The following is a 24,319-nucleotide window of genomic DNA, read 5'->3' as shown; positions in this document are numbered from 1 at the left end:
GTAAGAAAAAATGAGATCTTACACAAGCTGCCTGCAGTTGCCGGCTTGAACATTTCCTAGAAATCCAGCCGGAACATTTCTTTCCACTTTGATTTCTCGCTATCACTAAGGGCACTTTGGAATTGTTCGTCGCTAAAAAGTTGCCTTTTTTGTCGACCAATGAAAACACCTGCCCTAATTTTCTCCGTTCTAAGTCTTGGGAATTTCTCTTGAAAGTATGTGAATGCTGGGCGGTTCACTTCCAAAGCCTTCACGAAATTTTCATGAGCCCCAGTTTGATGTGGAGTGGTGGAATCAAAACGTTATTTGGATCTACCAGAGGTTCAAATGCTGGGTTCTTTATTCCGGGTGCTAATGGTTTTCGTTGAGGCAACGAAAACCATTAGCACGACTATCCCACTCAATATCCTTGGCACGACTATCCCACTCACAGAAAAAGCAACAAAACTTAGTTTAACCCTTTGGTAGTCCTAATAAAATGGCGATTACCTTTAAATTACCATATATCTGCCACTCCGATCACTAGATCCTAAGAGGATGTTCTCCCTTTTTGCGTATGCTTCTTTTTGTGGACGACGCACGCAAGAGGTAATGTTCCCCCTTTGTGATCCCCTTTTATGAATTTGGGATACCTTTGGACATTTCCAGTCCATGGGGATCTCGGACTGGAAAAGTGCAAATGTATCCCCAATAATTTGCACATATCCCCTGGAAAATGTGCAAATGTATAATTATGAGAGCATCCTTGGACCTGAATCCAAGTATGCTCTCATAATTATGGCTAAGGGTTTGCTTACTTCCTTTGCCGCCTCCTTTAATATAACTGGATAGATCCCATCCACCCCAGGTGCTTTTCGTATGTTTAACTTCAACAATTTCTCCTCCACTTTGCTCTCAGTTATTACAAAATCATTAAGCACTGTGCTACAATTTGATTAGGCTATTATCCAGCTGACCTTCGAATTTCCCCAAACTGTCAGCCTCTACCACTCATGTAGGTGACTTATTCCAGTAATTTATAACCCGCTGGCTAAAATAAAACTTCCTGCAATCCAGTCTAAACATCTCCCCCAGTAACTTAAAATTATGGCCCCTAGTTCTTCTATAGCGGTGAAAATTTCGCCTCATTTACTTATGCCCATCAGAGCTTTAAACAACTCAATCAAGTCTCCTTTAGAGTGTGTAGTTTCCAAGCTCTGCAACCCACATATTCGAAGCCTTTCCTCATATGAACGTCCTTTTGCCGATCTCAGCAGGCGAGTTACCCGTCTCTTGACCCTTTCAAGAAACACAATGTCTTTCTTTAGGTGTAAGTTCGTTGAAGTTATACCTATAAGTTTGTAAAAAATAAAAGGTTCAAAATTATAAACTAACCAATGGCACTGTTGATTTTGTTGAAATTTCATAAAATTAGGAGGGCTCTCTGGTCCTTTCATGTGTTTTTTCAGCAGGATAGTGCTGCAATAGTCTTAAATAACAAACTTTGCCTTAACAACGAGTTGCCTGATATTGTACTACTTTCTAACAAACAGGATCACTAAACGTTTAATCCAGACTAGCCATACGGTGAAAGGAAGCCTGAGGCTTGTGCTGCAAAAAAATTCTGGATTACCCTGAGAGAGAGAGGGAGAGAAAACAAGAGTCAGAAGTAGAAAGGAATCACCAAAAGAGGGAAGAATGATGATATCCAGCTCAGGACCCTGGGTGTGGCACGCCCATACTCACCAGATGTGAGCCCCCGGGGTTGTATATCTGAATTTCATATAACTTGGAAGACCTAATACTTTTAATAATGTAAATTAACAGAATTGTGATGTTTTATTTTATAGCAAAAAAATATTTTCGACTTCAACAGTTTGGGATACATTATTGCATCACAGTGGCGAATCTATAAATTGCACTTCCCAGCCACATGCTATTATAACATACGTTAACATTTTAAAAATTCATTGCTTTTGTAAGTTTAGTACTGAGTTAGTAGTAAGGTGTTGATGGTTTGTAAACAAAAACAATTTCGCAACGAGTTGCCCTGGTATTGCATTACTCTCAGACAAATAGCTAATCAACATTTATTTAAAGGACGGGACACTGAGGCACCTCCGTAGCCAGGTGAGCAGGAGCAGCAGTGCGTTGGACACGCTCCTTGATTAGACCGGGGTTCGAGCCCGTGATCCACCAAACACGGAGAATGCGGAAAGGTCAGGGAATGACCACCGCATATCCACGGAGCAATATGGCCTTATTTGCTAATGCTCCTAATAACAAACAAACGGGACACTCACTGTGATGACATTTTCTTTCATCATTTTCTGATTCGTCATGAGGCAGTCGGCGATAAAAAAAACAAAAAAATACTTTTTTCGATGTCATTTGTTTGAAAATATTGAAATGATTATTATTATTATTAGCCGTATGGTGTAAGAAAGCCTGAGGCTTTTGCTGCACCAGCCGAAAAAAAATTTTTTTGAGTTACCCCGGACAGAAACAGAGAGAAACAGACACAGAGAGAGACAGAGACAACGAGGGACAGAGACAAGGAGAGACAGAGATAGAAAGACACAGACAGAGAAAGACAGACACAGAGAGACAAAGACAGCGAGAGAGAGAGACAAAGACAGCGAGAGAGAGAGAGACAAAGACAGCGAGAGAGAGAGAGAGAGAGAGAGAAAACGAGGGACAGAGACAAGGAGAGACAGAGATAGAAAGACACAGACAGAGAAAGACAGACACAGAGAGACAAAGACAGCGAGAGAGAGAGAGAGAGAGAGAGAGAGAGAGAGAGAGAGAGAGAAAGACAACGAGATAGAGAGAGAGAGAGAGAGAGCGAGGAAAGAGAGAGAGAGAGAGAGGCAGAGCGACAGAGAGAGAAAGATACAGAGAGAGAGAGATTGCGACAGCGACACAAACAGAGAGAAAGAGACAGAACAGAGAGACAGATACAGACAGAGATAGAGACAGAGACAGACAGACAGACAGAGACATGGAGAGACAGAGAGACATAGACAGATACACGAAGAGACAGAGACAGAAACACGGAGAGAAAAAGGGACAGACAGAGATAGAGACACGGAGACATGGAGAGACAGAGACACAGAGAGAGAGAAAGACAGACAGACAGATAGACAGAGATAGAGAATCATGATATATATATATATATCAACGATTTAGCTTTCCTACTATTTTTTCTTATTTATTTTTATCTCTTTATTTAATTTTTTGCCGGATTTTACGGTTTCTGGTATATACAATATATTTTCCTGGAATACTATATAAATTATGTATAGAAAATTCGATAACATTATGCAACAGTCCAGACCTTAAATAGAGATATAGCGCTGTTTTGAAAGCATGAAGTGCGTCAATTCCTTCAATATTATTAAAATTGCGTATAAAATATGAATGTAAATATCAGGATACAGCAAATATTTAAAGTAAATATGAAATATTCAAATATTGTATAAAATAATAGAATTTGCTTAACAACACCTTTTATTAAATACCATAAAGTTGGCACTTAAAACCTCTTGGGGCAGATACCTGTGAAGTCATACCTTCGCAAACGTTTTCCGTTTCATTGAACTAGACGATTAATAATTTTAATGGCTACTGTTCCAGTTCTTATTCTATATTTAATACTTGCTTTATAAACATAGCTATACGAACCAGCACCAATTTGTTCTTCAATGTAAAGACCGTTATACTCTAAAATTTCTCTGTAATAGTTCGAATCTTCTACATCTTTACTTTTATACTTTGATTTTATTTCCTCTGGTATACGACAGAATAAATCGGATTCCTCTACATCAAACGCATACTTCTCAACTTCGATTTTATAATAATCTTCATTGTCATCGCACCTTGAATTCATCGTTTGCTGTTAACTGTACTTCTTAAGTACTCCGCATTAAAATATACCTCTACTACACAAAAACGGACGATCCAATGCAGTACACTCTGTGGGGGTGGGGGTTGTTATGATGAAACAATCTATCTCTATTTTCCCTGGCTGGGTCGCCAATTGTGGGGGTGGGGTTTTTTTTTCTTCTTATATATATATTTTACTTTTTATTTTGTTATTTATTTGTTATTTATATTTATTATTAATTATATTCTTAAAATCCCCACTTTGCATCTGACTTGTTATCTCACAGAAGAATTCCGGTTCTGAGGGAGTTTCTATATTAGAGCACTCCTCCTTTGGGTTTTGCTGAGTGTTCAGAAATGACCAAACTCCATTTTCATTAAGTGAAATACAATCAGTTTATTATACATACTTACAAATAAAAGATAAGACAAATCATTACACATTATTCACTTCATATATAGGTACAGGGCATGGATCACGTTCCTGGTCATTGGGCTCTCCCATCCATCATCTTCTTCTTACTATAGGCCCACTAACATCTCGTACAATCAGTTTAATTTAACTCTTTCTTAATTACAATTGACATTTATTATTTATTTATTTATATTTTCCTTTTTCATATCTATCTAGCACAATCCTACATTCTTCTTCATGGTTGAAACAATTCTTCTTCTGGAATTATGTCCACTCTACAAACTATTCTATTCTGTTCTATTCTATTCTCTCCCCAGCACTTTAAAGTTACATGTTAATGAAATATACATGGGATTATTTATTTCTTCATTCCCTCAGGTAAACTTCAGCATATAGCGACTAATTTCTCTACTTCAGTAACATTATATAAATAACACACAACTGTACCTGCTCTATAGGCTAACCCGTCCAAAATTATTACTTTTACTCCATTGATTAATCAGTAAATAAATCATAACTGTAAACCATCCTTCATTGAACTATTTCTATGATATTTCCTTACTTATCTATACCTTAACTTAACTCTTAACTGTATGCTCTCCCAAATCTCACTTAATATTTATCTATCTTCCCTGCAGTCCTTTGCAATTACATAGAGGTAAATTCGTTGTTTAACCACTTACTTCTGGGGATTTGGATCTTACCGCTAATACAACGTGTGGCCAGTGACTTTCCGCTCTGCATCGGGTCCTCCATTGGTTTGGGAACGTTCATCTGGAATGCTAAACTCTGCCAGGGACACTTTTCGCTTTGCCGATCATACTGGTCTCGTATCCTTCTTTGCTGTGCCGGATCATTCAGTAGGAGCCGCTTCTCATCACTTTATTTCTACAGGACGGTACGGTGTTCTTCTGTTAGCATTATCTCGCTGTCCTCCTTTCAAATATATTTCTCGGTGGACGCTTTCGGCCTTCTATGTTCCATCTCGAGAAAGTTCCCCTTTCCTTAACTTATCTACACTTTGTTAAAACTATCAGAATTTAGTGAACTCACCATAACTGGTTCTACTGGTGGATCGCTTCCGGGGACTGTTTCCTGGGCCTATCTTTCCAAAAAATCACTCTCGAAGAAAACTTTATCATCTTCCGAAAAACTTTATTATCTCCAAAAAAACTTTATCACATCTCGAAAAATCATCTCCGAAAAACTTCATCACCCCCTCTCGTTTGCGCGCGCTCTTCTCCTTTTATTTCCCAAAACCTAGTAACGCCCCTCCTTTCCTCAACCAATCACTTCTATCTGACCATCATCGTCCCCTTCCGGTGTAGAGAGAACTTCCGTTTCTATACAATTCTCGAATATTCTGGAAAAGACCAGAATTTCGGAGCTCAGACTCCATCCGGAAAACATCTGCGTCCATTTTCTTGATTCGTCTCGCATTATTATAAAATGACCACACCTGCTCTGTTTGCAGTAAACAAGAGCGCCCCCGCTGGTACCCCTATTATCAACTCTGGACCAAACCGTCCCTTGCCATACTATCAGTTGACCCCCCACTGTTCCGTCTTGCTATCTTCGCTTGCTGTTTCCGGTGTGGGTACTGATCGTATATCTGTTTCTAAGGTTTTTCTTCAAGGTATATTTGCTTGTACATTAAATTTAACCTTCTCTTAAATTAATTCCATTAGCGCGAGACCCATTATCTTAAACAATATTAGTGACTTTAAGTGTTTTCTTTTGTGGTTTACAATATCACTATCTAGCGTTCTTTCTTAAATTATATTTAAATTTAACTTGTAAGACTTTGTGTCTTTCAACTCTATCAAAAAAAAAATATATATATCCAGTTTACGAATTACACTGATCACGGTTTCTTCGTATGCCCAACTGATTAATTTGAATACATGCCTCACTGAATAATGAATAACGTGCCTCACTCTCAGCTCATTGCACTATATCCGTTGTATTCAAATTAATCAGTTGACAAAGAGCCACAGAGGTCTCGAAAGCTACTGCTATTGTATAGGTTATCTATCTATATATATATATATTAAACTGGATCATCACTGTATATTTTCATAACCATGGACCCAAGTACACCAGGCCCATTCTTCAAAATCCGTTTGTTGTCTGTTTCTTCTGCTTTCGGCGTATTTTTTTACAAAAAATGAAAGCTGTTTTTCATTTTGAAGTGAAACTTCTTTAGGTGCGCTCCAGGCACTTTTCAGTTGGGAGAACAGGCACTTTAAACAGCCAACTATCGTACTACGATAAATTTCCCGGTTCATAACTGAGACGTCAAGGAACGTTAGAAAGAAAATAGCCTTTTCAGGTACGTTTCCTTTTTTTTATTATTATTATTAAATAATCACACACAGTCTAAAAACAAGTAAAACTTGAATTGCGACAAAAATATAATGCATCTTTTATGGTGTGAATTCAAGGATATTGTGCTCACGCCTGAAGAAACTTTGCTTTCAGAACGAGTTGCAGCGGTATTGCACTACTTTTAAATAACTCACATCTCCAAAATTTTAATATTTTAATCTCCCATTTAAATTTCATTACCTCTGACTTGTAAGATAGAGAAAAAGAAATTAAAATTTGAATTACGAACAAATACAATTCCAAGCTTCGTAGTTTTAATGCTATGGTCTTTACACCAGAGCAGGAAACTTTGCCTTCATAACGAGGCGCATTGGAATTGCACTACTGGCAGCATCGCAGTTCCATATTAACGGACACGCCATTCTCAATAACCCTGTGAAAGCGGTAAAAATAATATAAAACCCATACTAAGTAAAAATTTGTTTATATTTAGAAAGGTACAGAAAACCAGTCCTCATCGCTTCTGATAAGAGGAACTTCTGGCTTCTACAGTAAATCGAACAGATTTAGTTGCGTTTTCTACTACCAGATAATTCATTGTAATTTACTACTTTATGATGTCACCAAAGATATTAGAAGGCTGTGTTTGCCTCTGTTCGTGTACCTGCATGCAAAATATGCCCAACATACAGTTAAATAAGAATTTATAAATTATTAATATAATAACCGGCAATGTTCTGCTTTAAGAATATTGCTGACTCATTCACGGTGTTCCATCATGAAAAGCAGTACAGAGATATCATGTCGCATCTCAATCCCATATTAGCCGGAGCCCCTGTGAGCCGAGGAATAGTTGCTACGATGACCATCGTGCATGGTTAGTATCAATTATTGGCGGGGAGTGGTGGTTGGGAATCACGGATGAGCCTGGCAATGGTGGGGGCTTTGCGAAAGCGAACATGATATCGCTTTCGCAAATTTTCGCAAAATTTTATATTGGTCTTATTAATTGTATTTAAAGTGCGAAATTATACAGGGGTTTTTCGGCTACTGATTATGTCTTACCTTTACTCTTCCTTTTCCTTTTTTATTTTGGGTTATTTTTATGTTAATTTTCGCTCTACAGTTTTTGCCATACTACTGGCTTATGTTTTATTTTATTTTATTTAAAATATTGGATATATATATATTAACTGCACACCCTCCTGGTGTGAAAGAGTTGATGGATGAATTAAAAAGATTAAAAAAAAGGTATAAAAAGCTGTAAACGGATAAAAATATAAAATGCGTTGTCTGTCTGTATAATGAGGAAAAAATTTACAAAAAATAAAATGTTTGAAAAAGTATAAGACATAAAAGTTAAGAAATTAGAAAATGTAAGGAAAAAACTAAAAAAAAAAAATTGTATAACTGATGAATATTATTAATTGCATGTTCTTTTTCAACCTGTTCACTGGACAGACTGATGGTCATTGAAACTCTAGAGACCCCATGGTCATCCAGGCTAACACCATGCTGTTTATTCTTATTATTATTTTTCCATGTCTCCCAAAATTGAACGAACGCATCGATTGAGAATGGATGTGAGCAGACCCAAGTGTCATCTTCAACGATCCCAAGTTGTCTTAGTCGAACTCTGAGAGCATAAAGTTGATGACACAGGTTATCTGGAAATTGTTTTCTACGAGGAGTATCTCTTCGTGACTACACTCTATCCATCTGCGAATGGGTTCTTCCATTAGGACAATGGCCATGTCACCAGGTTAGAATTGTTCTCAATTTGTTTCAGGACATGTGGGTGGATTCAAAGTACTTCAGTGGCCTCCTCAGCCATCAGATGATTAAATAAAGAAGTGTGATATATCTCCTGTGTGTTATTCATCTGCATATAATTCGAAATTTGTTGGAAAATAAATATTGTGTTAGTCTATTTTGCTTATCAGCCTCATTTGTTCAGGAGAAATGCATTTTTGTGCCGAATACAAGTATTTGAATTATGAAAAACTTCAACTCTTGGAGCTTCTGTTCATTGTGAGAACTCTATTATAGCAGTCGAGTTGGGCTCACTTTTAATTAAAATATTAATTATTATAATCATAAAAATATAAATGTCATTAAAGCCAATTGAAATCACATTCGATATTAAAATTTCCTTTTATGTAAAATTACTTTTTTTTTAAGGAGGCTAGGGGCTACAATATAACTGAGGTGATAGTACACAAGTAATTAGTGATGAAGCAAAACGATAGATGTTCCAGAAACACGATTCCTTCAGCTCCTTGTGTTCAACAGTGAACAATTAGAGCAGGAATTGCATTATTAGTATTAATAATGGCTTCAGGAAGATCAAATAAAAAGTATATAAAGAAGGGAGGTTACCTGATTTCATTCGGATGGTTGAGAGAGCAGACAAGAACTATAGATTAGTTTATAGAATATTTTCGATTCATTCAGGCTGTCCCATCAAGAAACACAGAAGACAGAAATGTAACCTTCCAATCTCGTACTTGCTGGGCGGCTCCTGTGAAACGAAGAGTAATTGATATGTTGGGCCATCAAGAGATGGTCATATATCAAGTATAATGCGGGGGTGGTAGGTTGGGATTTACGGTCGAGCATGGAAGTGGCGAGAATCAGATGGAAGACGGTGATTTGGTGTTGGTATATTCTAATTGAAGATTGGATGTATCCATCGATGGGTGGGCCTTTCTGTGGGGGCAGTTTGAATGGATTGATTTAGCTGATACGTGCCTGATTTTAGATTAAGAGATTTCGTTATGCTCAGTCGGGACCGTGTCAGATAATACACGGTTCTGTTAATAATTTTCAGGTCATCGATAAGCAGAGAAATTGGTATTGGCGTCTTGTACCTCCATCCTGAATATGCTAACTAGATTGCAAATAATCAGACTTAAAGTAGTAAATAATAAGGACTAGGGATAGTATGGCATAGATATGTCGAGGTATTTCCATATTAGCTGGCAACTCCTATGATTGCTTAGAGAAGGTGATGTTGCAGACCCTACAGCTGTGGTCCATGCACTCACACCACGCTTATTTGTATTCATAGTCGAGCACTGGCTATTTTTGGAAATGTGGCTCGATTGATAGGTACTATTCATAGAGTTTGTTTTAAATTTAGCGGTGGGTTGGAGGTTGGAGGTGGTGGCCCTTCCCTTATTTACAAATATAGCCTACATTTTTTCACATATATTTGTTTTATTTATAAAATTAAACCTCGAACACGACTTGTGGTATAGTGCTTAAAGCATTAATAAAAAAAAAAAATGCATGGCAACAGCAGCCATGCTTGAAAGCCAGCCACCAGAGCAATGGCCAACGACTTTCAGATAAAAATGAAAATAAAGAACCAAAATTATTTTAATATAGTTAAGGAAGGACGTTACCTGGTTGTTATCCATTAAGATTATATATGTATAATTCTTTTCAGGTCTGAGGGCGGTCAGCAGCAGGGTCTGATGATGTGTATCGGAAAGATACCCGAAACGTTATCCACTTGTATTAGTTTAGGCTATGCTTAAATAGTCCCTCATTTACAAATATAGCCTATATTTTTTTCAAAATTTAAATTTAGGCTATGCTTAAATAAAATATATATTAATAACTCCACGTAATATAAGATTGGTTAATTATACATATTAATAATAGCTAAATTATGTCTTAATATCTGAGGACACCCATCATTCCAAAAGAGATAAACATTAATACTGATTTTTCAATAATTATTTTATAATTCTTATAGGTGTTTTTGTTTTTAATTCAATATTGTCAATTAATCTCAAATTATACCTCACAATATTTCAAAAGTTTTAAATCTAATTTTAGTTATCAGTACGTTTTATATAAAATATTTTTATATATAAGTATTAGAAGGTGATAATTGATTTGAAATTTCTCGTTCGTTATATCATTCTCGTTATCCGTGATTTTTAATGCGAATAATATCTGTGATATTAACTGTGATTTTTAGAATCCATGATCGATATTGATAGAAAAATATATAAATTCTGAAATTATTCTGCTAGAGAATAAAGAAACACATTTCAACCAAGCTTAAGTGATTTAATTAACGAAGAGAAGGATTGTTATTAATGTAAAAATATAAAAATCAACTACTTTTTTAAGCTAGAAACCAGTGAAACTCTAACAAACAGATCAATACATAGACCAATAATAATCATAGAATTTTAATATTCACATTGGAAATTTTGTTACCCAAAGGGAATATCTATACTCTTCATTCGTTCCTTAAATTAAAAATTATTTCAATTTGGCCTTGTTAATTCACCTCTTTGTTACTGCCATTGCAGGGAAGCTTGAGCTCAAGCAATTTATCATTGCCCCAACTACAATCTTATTTTACTAATTTTTTCAAATTAGTAAAATAAGTGTTTTACTAATTTGTGTTTTCCAAATTTGCGCTATAAGTATTTACAGAAAGGAAACAGATGGTGGCTGGATCATTCCCTGCTTTTGCTCCAAAATAACAAACAAACAAACCTATGTACAGGCAGGATAAATAGTTTTCTCTCCACTGCTATTCTTCTTTGCTTTACTCTAACCATGTCTTATTCTTCTGCTTCAGGGATTATCTTCTTGCTTTCTGTCTACTTTCCTTCCTTCCTACTCCCAAACTTCTCTCTCTAAATTCCTTTTCCTTTCCTTCAATACCTTGGGGCTCCTAGGCTTGCCTGATAGCCTCAATAAAGTCTCAGCTAGAAGTTGTCCCTGGTGCGCCTCCACGTGGCCAATGGTGGGAGTCAGGGGGTAGGCGACCAGGTGTCCCCTGCCCCCTGACTTCTAAGTCTCCAGGTGTCGGCACTAAACACTTAACAACATAACAACCCATTCTTACACACCTACGTATACACACTAGCCGGTCTTTGCCTTTTGCCTTTTCAGATGCTACAGCAGCACGTACATAAATTTTGTGTAATAAATATTGTATTAGTCTATTAAGTTTGTCAACCTCATTTGTTCTTGTGAAATTCTCCTTTCTGTACAATATACGTATTTGTGTTGTGAATAAACCTCAAATATTAGATTCTCAGTTCATTGTAAGAATTACAGCACAGCATGCAGGTTACTTTTGTGACCCTTGGAGTTTCAGAGGAGCTGTTGCCATAAGGGTTAACAATATTACGTCGCATTTTAGAGCAAAAGCCTCAAGTTGCGTAGTCACTTAACATACTTATAAGTTAGTGCAAATGCATCAGATCTGCTCGCAGCTAAGTAATAAATAGTTATAAGATTGGCTTCATTATGTATATATCATATTCGGAATACCTTCACAAGGAGTTGCCATGATATTGCACTACCTCGAATAAGTAATTCTTCCCAATAGGAGAATACTATTGTTACTTATCCTCAGCGGATGCCGCCAGCCAGACACCACCGTTTGCAAAATGGTATGGGATAATATACCTTGTTATCTTCGTACTGTCCCTATTAGACTTAGGAAAGCAAAAAGGTGTAGGAAAGTTATAGTAGACGGGAAAGAAGAAACGAAACGGGGAAACGTTACCTATTCAAAGGTTGCCTATTGCATTGTGGTCACTTGTGGTCCACTGCATATTAACTCTCCATTCTGTTACTTTTCTTCTTAGGGAACTAGTGGCCATGGTGAAATCTATGAAGGAGTGACCCATGGGGATAACACAGGTGGGTGGATGGCCTGGTCTGTTTAGAATTTGCATATTGTGTGCCAGTATCACCTCTTCAAATAATTCACCTTTGGGGCATGTACGTGCACTACTCCACATGGTTGAGTCTGCGTTCGCATCAACTGCAATGAGGAGGTCAGAGCCCCTTACTTTATTAAAGGCTGATACAAATAATTGACATACGGATCTGCAGATTGGAAGTGCTGACTACATTGTGAATAGAGGCTTATCAGATGAAGCTGTCCTGTGGGACCTTCAACACATACATAGGCAGCATGGGTGGAGAATAGGCCAGTTATTTTTGTCACTTTGAGCTTATGATCAGTAATGGCTATTGCAGCCCAAAATCGGGCAATACCATTATCCAGTTGTACCCCCCTTGTCCAGTTGTAACCACTTTCAGACTGGATTATTCTGGTTGTAGATGACAGCCCTTTGACAACTCTTTTGTAAGAGTACGGCTCCTGTAAGAGTAAGATTGTTGGTTTTGCTACCTGGATTAATTTTGCTAACTGTCCCATTACTAGCAGGGATCTGTGACAGTTCAATTGAACTATTTTTATCATTGCTCTATTGAAATTACTTCTGTGGGTGTGGTTATTCATAATCTGTTTTCTGTTGTAATGATTCCACTGATTTATATATCTCTGACACTTGTAATTGCTGTAAGAATGGTTATTTTGCTTCTTTTTTGCTTTGCAATTTGGACAGGAGATGGACTGTTCCTTATTTGGGCACTCTGTGCGTTTGTGACTTGTGATTCCACAGTGTCCACAGGCTGGGTCTTGTTGTTTGCAGTATTTAGCGGGGTGCCCATAGTAGAGACATTTATAGCATCTGGTAGGAACTAGATGTCTTTAATGGTATGTGCATTCCACCCAAGATAAGCCCTGTTGTTTTGTGAGAGTAAAGATCGCCTCATGCTCCAAGTGATTTACGAGGGAGTGACTTAAAGTAAGGCCAGTTTCATCCTCATTGTAAACGGCATCCTTGGAAAACCTTCTTCCTCCGCCATTTTCAGAAAAGACTGTTTAAAAGCTTCTGCTTCCGGGACATCACCTAATAAAGCAACTCCTTGAATTTCAAGCTCGCTTACACCGTGGCCAGATTTGAAAGTTTTTAGAAGATTTGAAATCTTCTACTGGCTTTAAATTCAGATGGGATTTTAAACTTTTGATTCAATTGTAACGCTTTTTCGCATAACAGAGGTCCAGAAATAATTTCTCATCACTAGCTTTTTTCATAGTTTTTAGAGCCATGTTCATTGTCTAAATTAACTACTTACAGGCTTTAACAAAATCCTACTTACAGGTTTTCACCCGGTCGGGCCAGCTTATTCAATAAAGACTCCTCCATTTCTTGACTTGCTTTCGGGGGTACTTTCTCGTTTTCCGCTTCCTCTGCCCTTCTCTGGATCTCCAACTCGGCATATACTAGGAGATTTCCATCCCTTTTTTGTAACTAGTAGAATCTATGGGTCACTGCTCATTGAAATCCATTTTCAACTTTTCTGTTCTGCACATTCCGATTCTCTGCTAAACTATAGACTGAACTCTTTTCGGAACCTCTCCCGTCCGACCTACGTACACGTCGCTACTACCTTACCTCCAGACACCACAAAAGCCTTACCAGAAAGAACGTCTTTTCCGCCTCTCAGCTCCCTTTATACCAAATCAAGCTGCCTTTTCTCCTCTCTTTATTTTTGTCTAATCCCTGATTATCTGGACAGCCCTTGACCATCTAAAGTTCTCACTCTATTATACCCTTAAAGAGGTCTGTCTTCGAATCGCTCCTATAGTGATGGAATCAGGGCCGTTTCTAGACGTAAGGGTGAACTTTTAAAATGAGTACTTCACATTCATTTAAAAGATGGAACACGGCTACAATAACTACTTTCAGTATTGTCCCCTCCTCGAACAAACGGCGTTCTGTTTTCCATAAATGACGGAAAATAACGGACAAAAATCATTTGCGGATGTTATTGGTTCAATAAGTAGTGCAATAACAAGGCAACTCATTATGAACGCATAGTTTCTTCTGCTATGGGCGACGTACAATTAATTATGCTGTTTCTCCCGTAACCAAATTAACTTTATCTATTCTAGTAGGAATTAAAACTCTTAATTACATTTTAATTTCCTTTTATTTATTTATTATTTTATATATATTTTTTTATTATTATTATTTGTTATTATTATTTTTATTTATTTAATCCTTTTTTTATTTTATTTATTTTTATTTATTTAATCTTTTTAGTTATTTATTTATTTTTTATTCATAACCTGCACTACGGGTGGTGTTTTTCCTCCGTTTCCCCTCTTTGCAATGAACCCCCATAGGATCACGGCCCACCTTCTGGCAACACTAGGTGGATCAGCGACTCTTTTAGCATTAGCATTAGTAGAGGCATTTGATGCAAGAAAGCAAGCTTATGCAGCATCAGCCAAAAAAAAAAAAAAAAAAAAAAAACCACTTCCACTTCACCCCTCTGTTCGTTCAAAATACCTGTCCAGCTGAGCCTTAAACTTATTTAGGCTATCAACCTCCACCACAAGGGATGGCAGTCTGTTCCACCAACCAACCACCCGCTGGCTAAAGGCAAATTTCCGCACGTCTATCCTACATCTGTCTTTCCTCAATTTGAATTTATGCCCTCTCAGGTGATTTTTCTGAGCTAGAGGAAGAATCCCATCAGCATTGAGCATGCTTAAACCATTCAAGGCTTTATACACCTCTATCAGATCACCTCGCTGCTGCCTAGTCTCCAGACACTGTAATTTGCAAAACTTAAGCCTTTCTTTGTAAGAGCACCCTTTTGTTCCATTCACTAATCTTGTTGCCCTTCTCTGTACTCGTTCCAGCAGCTCTACGTCCTTCTTGAAATGAGGCCTCCACACCTGTATACAGTACTCTAGGTGTGGCCTGACCATTGCCTTATACAAGGGAATAATCACCTCCTTATCCCTGCTGGAAAAATTCCTGTATATCATTGACAATACTCCATGAGCTACTCTTGCAGCCCGTCTGCACTGCTCAGAGAACTTCATATCTGCCTGCACAATCACCGCCAAGTCCCTTTCATTCTCTACCACTGTCAGTGTAGTACCACAGAGTTGATACGTTGCTCTGGGGTTGCTGTTTCCCATGTGTAGTACTTTACATTTGTCAATGTTAAACTTCATTTGCCACCTCTCAGCCCATCTGCTCAACCTTTCCAGGTCCTGTTGCAGCAGCATAGTGTCAGTAGTGTCCTTGACAACCCTGCCAACCTTTGTATCATCTGCAAACTTGGACATTTATCTTGATATACCATCATCAATATCATTTATAAATACAGAAAACAATAATGGACCCAACACTGAGCCCTGAGGGACTCCACTAATAACATTAGTCCACGATGAGCAGTGTCCATTGATTACCACTCTCTGTCTTCTCCCCCTCAACCACCCCTTTATCCATAGCAGCAATTTGCCTCCAATGTCACACTGCTCCAATTTGTGTAGCAGTCTTCCATGTGCAACAGTATCAAAAGCCTTTCTAAGATCCAAGTATATAATATCAAAGTTATTCCCTGCATCCAGTTCTTTTGTGACTGCATCATAGTATCCAATCACGTTGGTCAGGCAAGACTTCCCCTTAACAAAACCATGCTGTGTCTGAGCTATAACTGAAATCTTGTCTAAATGATCCTGCAGTGCTTCTTTACCCAGTGCCTCCATTAATTTTCCTGGAACAGAAGTTAAGCTCACAGGTCTATAATTACTTGTGTCAGCCTTTGATCCTCCTTTGTGAATTGGGGTCACATTTGCACATTTCCAGTCTATGGGTACCTCCCCTGAGTCCAAGGAAGCTCTCATAATTATGGCTAAGGGTTTGCTTACTTCCTTTGCTGCCTCCTTTAATATAACTGGATAGATCCCATCCACCCCGGGTGCCTTTCTTGTGTTTATCTTCAACAGTTTCTCCTCCACTTTACTCCCAGTTATTTCAAGATTCTGTAGCTTACTGCTAGAGTTGAATACACCTCTGGCATTCCCCTTGCTGAATAACTCCTCATGTGTGAATGTCGATGCAAAATATTCATTCAGTTTGTTAGCTACCTGAGCAGGATCATCAACAGTTGACCCATCGATATCAAGTGGACCAATCTGATTCATCCCCTTCCTTCTAGAGTTTACATAAGTAAAGAACTCTTTGCTGTTTTTCTTTGCATCCCTTGCCAAGGATTTCTCGTAATCTGCCTTCGCCTGCCTAACCTCCTTTGTAACTTGGTTGCATATCAACTTGTATCTATCATAGGCTTCTGTGTCATGTGTTAATTTGTAAGTATCCCATGCATTTTTCTTCTCTGCCATATGCCTCATTAGTTCATCTGACATCCTTTTGAGACGGTACGTGTTTTACTGGAACTGGCCCACCTTCCCGTGGTGTATACGAGTACCCAGAATCATCTATCCAGGTGACTGATGCTTCTGGGTAGCCAAGCGTCCAGATACAACCACAGAACACACACATAATACACATAAACCTACGTCACACAAATATCTGGCCCATTTGTAGTGATACTGTTTTTTACACAGATACGAGGCGGAGTTGAACAGACGTTCCAGGTATCGCCCATTACATATGCCCATGTCCACATGTATATTGCGCATTTTCTTTGGTCAGTTTGCCTGCTTTTGTTGGACGAAAAAATCTTTTTTCTTTAGTTAACACCGTAGAGGGCTTAGCTTAAATGTGTTAAGAACAAGTGGCTAGTGGTGCACAAAGACCCTTCCCGGGAGAAGCTTTTATGCACTACGAGCAGTGGTCTCGTCGCCTTATCCCCTATACACAAAAGAATCCGTCTGAATTGACATGCTGTCATATTGGGGCCACCGCAGAATTATTTCATATACAGAGGCCCTTGTGGACAGCACAGAGTGTAAAATTGCCGTCCTCCCCACACCCCGTGAAAAAAGACACGAGTTCAAATCCGTCGATGAAGTCAGGAATTTTTATGGACCTTTTTCTCAACATGGCTGAGTTAGTCGGTCTCAAACAAGGGTAACATGGTTTTTCTCCCGTAAATTCCTGTTTTTCGTCCAGCAAACAGAAAATCGACCACAGAACACACGCAATTTACAGACAGCATCAGAGCAATATGGCCTTAATTGCTGATGCTCCGAAAACCCTACTACTGCTATCACACACACCCAGTGATGAGCTGGAGCTGGTTCGAAACGATTCGTGCGAAATAGATAAAAAATTATATGCGAAGATACGACATAACATGATCTCAAAATCGGATAATCCCAATCTTATAAAACGGTGCAGAAAATAATACAGTGTACAAGACAAACTTCAATTTAAATTTTGCCAGCTCACCATTGTATACCCTGTACATTACGTCTGGAAATTGCGTGTGTTCTCCTCTAGTCAGTCTGCCTGTTTTTGTGGAAGAAAAACTCGAGTTTCCAGGGGTAAGAAATCCATGCTATTTTTCAGTGAGACTAACTACCATGGATTGACTAAAGCCCATAAAAGTTCCTCGCGTCATTGACGGAATTCGAAGGCGTTTTCCATCCGGTATTACGAAATCGGTGATTATAACCGTTGTTCTACTCGCGAAGACTGTTGAGATTGTGCATGTCGATTGGATTTAAGAGGAACTGAAGAACTCAAGATGTGGCCTGGCCATTGCCTTATACAGAGGGATTATCATCTCCCTAGAAAAAAACAATGGCCATCACAAACCCTAGGGTACCCCTCTAATAACATTAGTCCAGGAAGAGCAATGTAGTAGTAGTGGCATGTGATGCAAGAAAGCAAATGTATGAGCTTATGCAGCATCAGCCAAAAAAAAAAAAAAAAAAAAAATCACACCATTCCCTCCAAATGCCTGTCCAGTTCCTCCTTAAATTTATTCAACCTATCAACTTCCACAACGACAGATGGAAGTTTGTTCTAGCAATTAACCACCCGCTGGCTAAAGGCAAATTTCCGCCCATCTGTTCTACATCTGTCCTTTCTTAATTTGAATTTATGCCCCCTTAGGTTCGTAATCTGAACAAGTGGAAGGATCCCATCAGAATTCAGCGTGCTGAACCCATTCAAGGCCTTATACACCTCAATCAGATCACCGCGCAGGTGCCTAGTCTCCAGCCACTGCAATTTGCAGAACTTAAGCCTCTCTTGATAAGAGGATCCCTTCATTCCCCTCACCAATATTTTTGCCCTTCTCTGTACACGCTCAAGTAAATCTACATCCTTCCTAAAATGAGGCCTCCAGACCTGTACGCAGTACTCAAGGCGTGGCCTGACCATTGCCTTATACAGAGGGATAATCACCTCCTTTTCCCTGCTAGCAAAATTCCTATATATCATTGACAAAATTTCATGACCTGCCCTGGCAGCCTGTCTGCATTGCTCAGAAAACTTCATATCTGCCTGCACAATTAGTCCCAGGTCTTTTTCATTTTCTACCACCTTCAGTGTAGTACCACACATTTGGTACGTTTCTCTGGGGTTACGTCTACCCATATGCAGTACTTTGCATTTGTCAAGGTTAAACTTCAGTTGCCACTTCTTAGCCCATCTGCCCAAATTATCTAGATCCTGTTGCAGTAGCACACTGCCATTACTGTCATTAACAACCCTGCCAACCTTTGTATCATCTGCAAACTTCGACACTAAGCCTGATATACCTTCATCAATATCATTGATAAATATACAAAACAACAGTGGACCCAACACCGAACCCTGTGGGACTCCACTAATAACATTAGTCCAAGAAGAGCAGCACCCATTGATTACCACCCTCTGTCTTCTCGCACTTAACCATCCTTTTATCCATTGTAGCAACTTACCCTTAATACCATTCTGCTCCAATTTGTACAATTGTCTCTCAAGCGCAACAGTGTCAAAAGCTTTCCTGAAATCCAAATATATGATATCAAAATTATTTTTTGCATCCAGTTCCTTTGTAACCACATCATAATATCCTATCAAATTTGTCAGACAAGACTTTCCCTTAACAAACCCATGCTGTGTCTGAATTATTGCTGCAGTCTTGTCTAGATGATCCTGCAATGCATCTTTAACCAGCGACTCCATTATTTTACCCGGAACAGAAGTTAAACTAACTGGTCTGTAATTACTCGTGTCACCCTTCGATCCCCCTTTGTGAATTGGGGATACATTTGCACATCTCCAGTCCGTGGGAACCTCCCCTGAGTCCAAGGATGTCAATTGGTTACTAATCGCTGTCTTCTTCCACTCAACAATCCCTTTATCCATCAGCAACTTTTCCTTAAGCCCACACAGCTGCAATTCGAACAGCACTCTTTTATGTGCAACAGTACCAAAAGCTTTCCGAAATCCAAGTATATGATATCAAAATTATATTTTGTATAGAGTTCCTTTGTGACCACATCGTGCTACCCAGTCAAAGTGGTGAAACAAGATTTCCCCTTAACATGCTGTGTCTGAATTATAATTGCAGTCTTGTCTAGATTATTCTGCGATGCTTCTTTAACCGGTGACTCCATTATTTTCCCCAGAACAGAAACTAAACTAACAGGTCTGAAATTATTCGTGTCACCCTTTGATCCCCTCTCTGTGAATTGGGAATAATTTGCACATCTCCAGTCTGCGGGCACCGTCCCTGAATTCAAGAACGATGTCATAATTATGGCTGAGGATTTGCTCCCTTCCTTTACTGCCTCCTTTAATATATTCGGATAGTTCCCATCCACCCTGGGGTGGATGGGAACTATCCGAATCCGAACTATCCGAACTATCCCTAAAGAATTCTGGTGTGTGAACGTAGATACAAAATATTCATTGAGTTTGTCAACAACTTGACCAGGATTATCAACTGTCAAACTATCGATATCGAGTAGTCCAATTTGATTCATCCTCTTCCTTAAACTGTTTACATAAGTAAAGAAGTCTTTGTTGTTTTTCTTTGATCTTTCGAAAAATATTTTTCGTAATCTGCCTTTGCTTGCCTGACTCCTTCTGACTTGATTGCAGACTAGCTTGTATTATATCCCACGCATTTTTTTGCTCTACCACCAGTTTCTTCAGTTCATCTGAGATCCATTTAGGCCTGTACTTTGAAGAACATTTCTTAGTTGGTATAAAAAGCGTAGTAGCTCCTACGATTAATTTCTTGAACGCGAGGACGACGATCCTTCGAACTGAACCGCCCACGAGGGCGCCAATTGGAGTACTGCCATAGTTTTTATGTGCTTCTTAACTAAAAGCATAATTCTCCTCCACTCCTCCTCCTCTCCTGTCTGTAAATTGCGTGTGTTCTCTGGTCGATCTGCCTGTTTGCTGGACGAAAAAAACCCCAGTTTCTAGGGGGGGAAACCTTGCTATTTACGCCTGAGATCGACTAACTGAGCCACAGAGAGAAACAAACCTACTAAAGTTTTTCGCGTCATCGACGGGATTCGAACCCGGGCCTTATCCACCCAGTGTGGGGAGGACGGTGACGATACAACTATGCGAAGACTCCTTTTTTTGCACAAGATATTACCCGTTTCTCTGACAATAGAGTCAACGACAACAACCAGCTCGTGTTGGACCAGAGAATTTTGTCTTTAGGTTGCCACTGTCTTTTCTGTATACAGTGTACTCCCCATATTCAAATTCTGCGTTCCTTATATCTGAGTGATAGCACGTGTCTGAAATCCCAACAGTGTCTGCATTTGATATATTGACCAGCACTTCAAATTCGTGAAATTTATTTACTGCGCTCCTAGAATTGCTGTACACGCAAGTATACGAGCACCTGTTCTTACTCTTAGTTACCCTAACACATCCCACGTAGCTATTTGTTTCACGATGACAACTAGCAGTCGTTGAAATTCTCGCCAATATACTTCCCAGGCTGCTGCTGATTCCAATAGAAGCAATGCAAGAATAACTTTCACCTCTACATGCGGCTGTTGTTAACCAATTAGTCTGTGTGTTCCCCCAAGCTAGCAGTTTTCGACCAACCTAACTCTGCCTTGACAGCACCAGCAAATACTCTCTCCTGTTACCAAACCACTCTGAGAAAAATTCTACGACTAGTTCCTCACCATATAATCCCTCATGCAGAATCGCAGACACTTTAAAATTTAGCCGCAACTCGCAACTTTCTTCTATATTGCCCGGTACTTGTTAGTAAGTCTGCAGATTTTTTATTGTTTATGTCGTTAGGGACATCGTGTACATTTATCACCTTTTTTACCCTTAAAAGATGATATCCTCTATACAACGTCATCAACTTTTGCCCCTGGCAGACATCCATATTTCCTATTCTACTTATGCTTTTTTGCACACACAAAAAAAACCCAAATTATTCTGTTAGGGTCCCCCCGTAAATGATTACATCTACCCATATATTTATTTTGTCTGTAAACTGCTTGTGTTCTTTGGTCGATTTGCTTGACGAAAAAACCCCAGTTTCTAGGGGAAAAACCTTGCAATTTACGCCTGAGACCGTTAAAGTTCATTAAAGGACATAAACGTTTTTCGCATTATTGGTGGGATTTGAACCCCGGTGTGGGGAGGACGGCAACGATACCAATGTGCTAACCGCGCATACTCTCTTTTTTTTTTTGCACAAGATATTTCCCATTTCCTTGACAATAGTCACCGACAACAGCCAGCTCGTGTGGGACCAGAAAAATTTGTCTTGAGGTTGCCACTGTGTTGCCTGATGATCAAGTGCAAGCTGTGGTGTTGATTTGAGCATCTTTTATCTAGGAAATTCTGTTTTTTTGTGCTGTTCTGCACTGAATTGATTAGGGTTATGATAAGAAAAAAACAATTTCTTACAATTATTTTTTTTTCAATTGAAAAATGTTTTCAATTTTCAATTGTATACAGTTCAATTGTATACAGTAATCCGGCCAAGGAAAAGAAATCTCGCAGATCATCCCATTTTGCATTCTTGTAATGCCAAAGAACAAGAGGTTGAGAATGGCCACGACAGAAAGGTTCCATTGGAGAAGAGACCATCACAAAGTCGTGATCTGAGGAGCCTAGAGGACCACTTATCTCGACTGTACTTAGCAGTGTTGTTTGTGAGAAAAAGATCAAGCGTGTTGGCTGTGTGGTTAGGATTGTCTCGAATTCTCACATGTAAATGAACAATCCGTGCGAGGTCATTAGTAATTGCAAAAGTCTAAGCATCTCATACAGATGAGTCCGTCTGACTAGAAACGGAAGCCGGCAGGAGTTGTGGTCATTAAAATCACCAAGGAAAATTACCTCACTCTTAGGAAAGTTAGATTGGATAAAGTCAAGTTCCAAAGAGAGGAAGTGAAAGAGTTCAAAGCGGTTAGTGGAGTTTGGAGAACGATAGAAGCAACACGTGAATTCGACAGAATGTGGTGGAGAGATTTTAAGCCAGAGAAGATCGTGTGGGGGTGGCGTATTATTGATTTATTTATTTTTTTATTACTATAGTATTTATTATTATTTATATTCTTAAAAATCCCCACTTTGCATCTGACTTGTTATCTCACAGAAGAATTCCGGTTCTGTGGGAGTTCCTATATTAGTACACTCCTCCTTTGGATTTTGCTGTGTGTTCAGAAATGACCAAACACCATCTGCATTAAGTTAAATACAATTAGTTTATTATACATAATTACAAATAAAAGATCAAGCAATTCATTACACATTATTCACTTCATATATAGGTACATTGGCATGGATTACGTTCCTGGTCATTAGGCTCTCCTATCATCATCTTCTTAATATTCGGCAACTAACACATTCCTGCGATCAGTTTCACCTAACTCTTTCTTAAATACAATTGACTTTTTTTATTTATTATTCATACTTATCTAGCACAATCCTACATCCTTCTTCATGGTTCTTCTGGAATTTAATGTCCACTTTAATGTTCTTAACACGATTCTTCTGGAATTTAATGTCCACTTTACACATTATTCTATTCTATTCTCACCCTAACACATTAAAATTACATGTTAATGAAATATACATTAGTTTATTTATTTTTTCATTCTCTCAGGTAAACTTCAGCATTTAGCGACTAATTTCTCTACTTCCGTGACATTATATAAGTAACATACCACTGTACCTGCTCTATAGGCTAACCCGTCCAAAATTATTACTTTCCCTCCATTAATTGATCAGTAAATAGACCACACCTGTAAACAATCCTTCATTAAACTATTTCTATGATATTTCCTTGTTTATCTATACAACATGCATTGAATTAACTGTATGTTTCCCTAAATCTCAATTAATATTTATATAATCTTCCCTGCAGTCCTTTGCAATTACATAGAGGTATATTCATTGTTTAACCACTTACTTCTGGGGATTTGGATCCTACCGCTAATACAATGTTTGGCCTGTGACTTTCTGCTCTGCATCGGGTCCTCCATTGGTTTGGGAACGTTCTTCCCCGATTCCGGAATGCCAACTTCTGCCAGGGACACTATTCGCTTTGCCGATCATCTTGGTGTCGTATCCTTCTTTGCTGTGCCGGATCATTCAGTAGGAGTCGCTTCCCATCACTTTATTTCTATAGGACGGTATGGTGTTCTTCCGTAAGCATTATCTCGCTGTCTTCCTTTCAAATATATCTCTCGGTGGACGCTCTCGGACTTCTATGTTCTATCTCGAGAAAGTTCCCCTTTCTTTAACTTATCTACACTTTATTAAAGCTATCAGAACTTAGTCAATTCACCATAACTGGTTCTACTGGTGGATCGCTTCCGGGTACTGTTTCCTAAGCCTATCTCTCCAAAAACACCTTTCTCGCACTCAAAAAAAAAACTTTATCATTCCCGAAAAAAAACTTTATCACTCTACTAAAGTATACCTCTCCGAAAAAACTTCATCACACCTCAAAAAAACTTTGTCGCTCCAAAAAAACTTTATCACTCCTTCTAAAACATACCTCTCCAAAAAAACTTCATCACTCCTTCTAAAATATACCTCTCCGAAAAAACTTCATCAACTCCAAAAAAACTTTATCGCTCTCTTATTCGCGCGCTCTTCCCCTTTTATT

This window comes from Mastigoproctus giganteus, chromosome 3 (assembly GCF_048544385.1).
Source record: "Mastigoproctus giganteus isolate SK-2022 chromosome 3, ASM4854438v1, whole genome shotgun sequence".
Lineage (NCBI taxonomy): Eukaryota > Metazoa > Arthropoda > Arachnida > Uropygi > Thelyphonidae > Mastigoproctus > Mastigoproctus giganteus.
Note: the sequence above shows the minus strand (reverse complement) of the source record.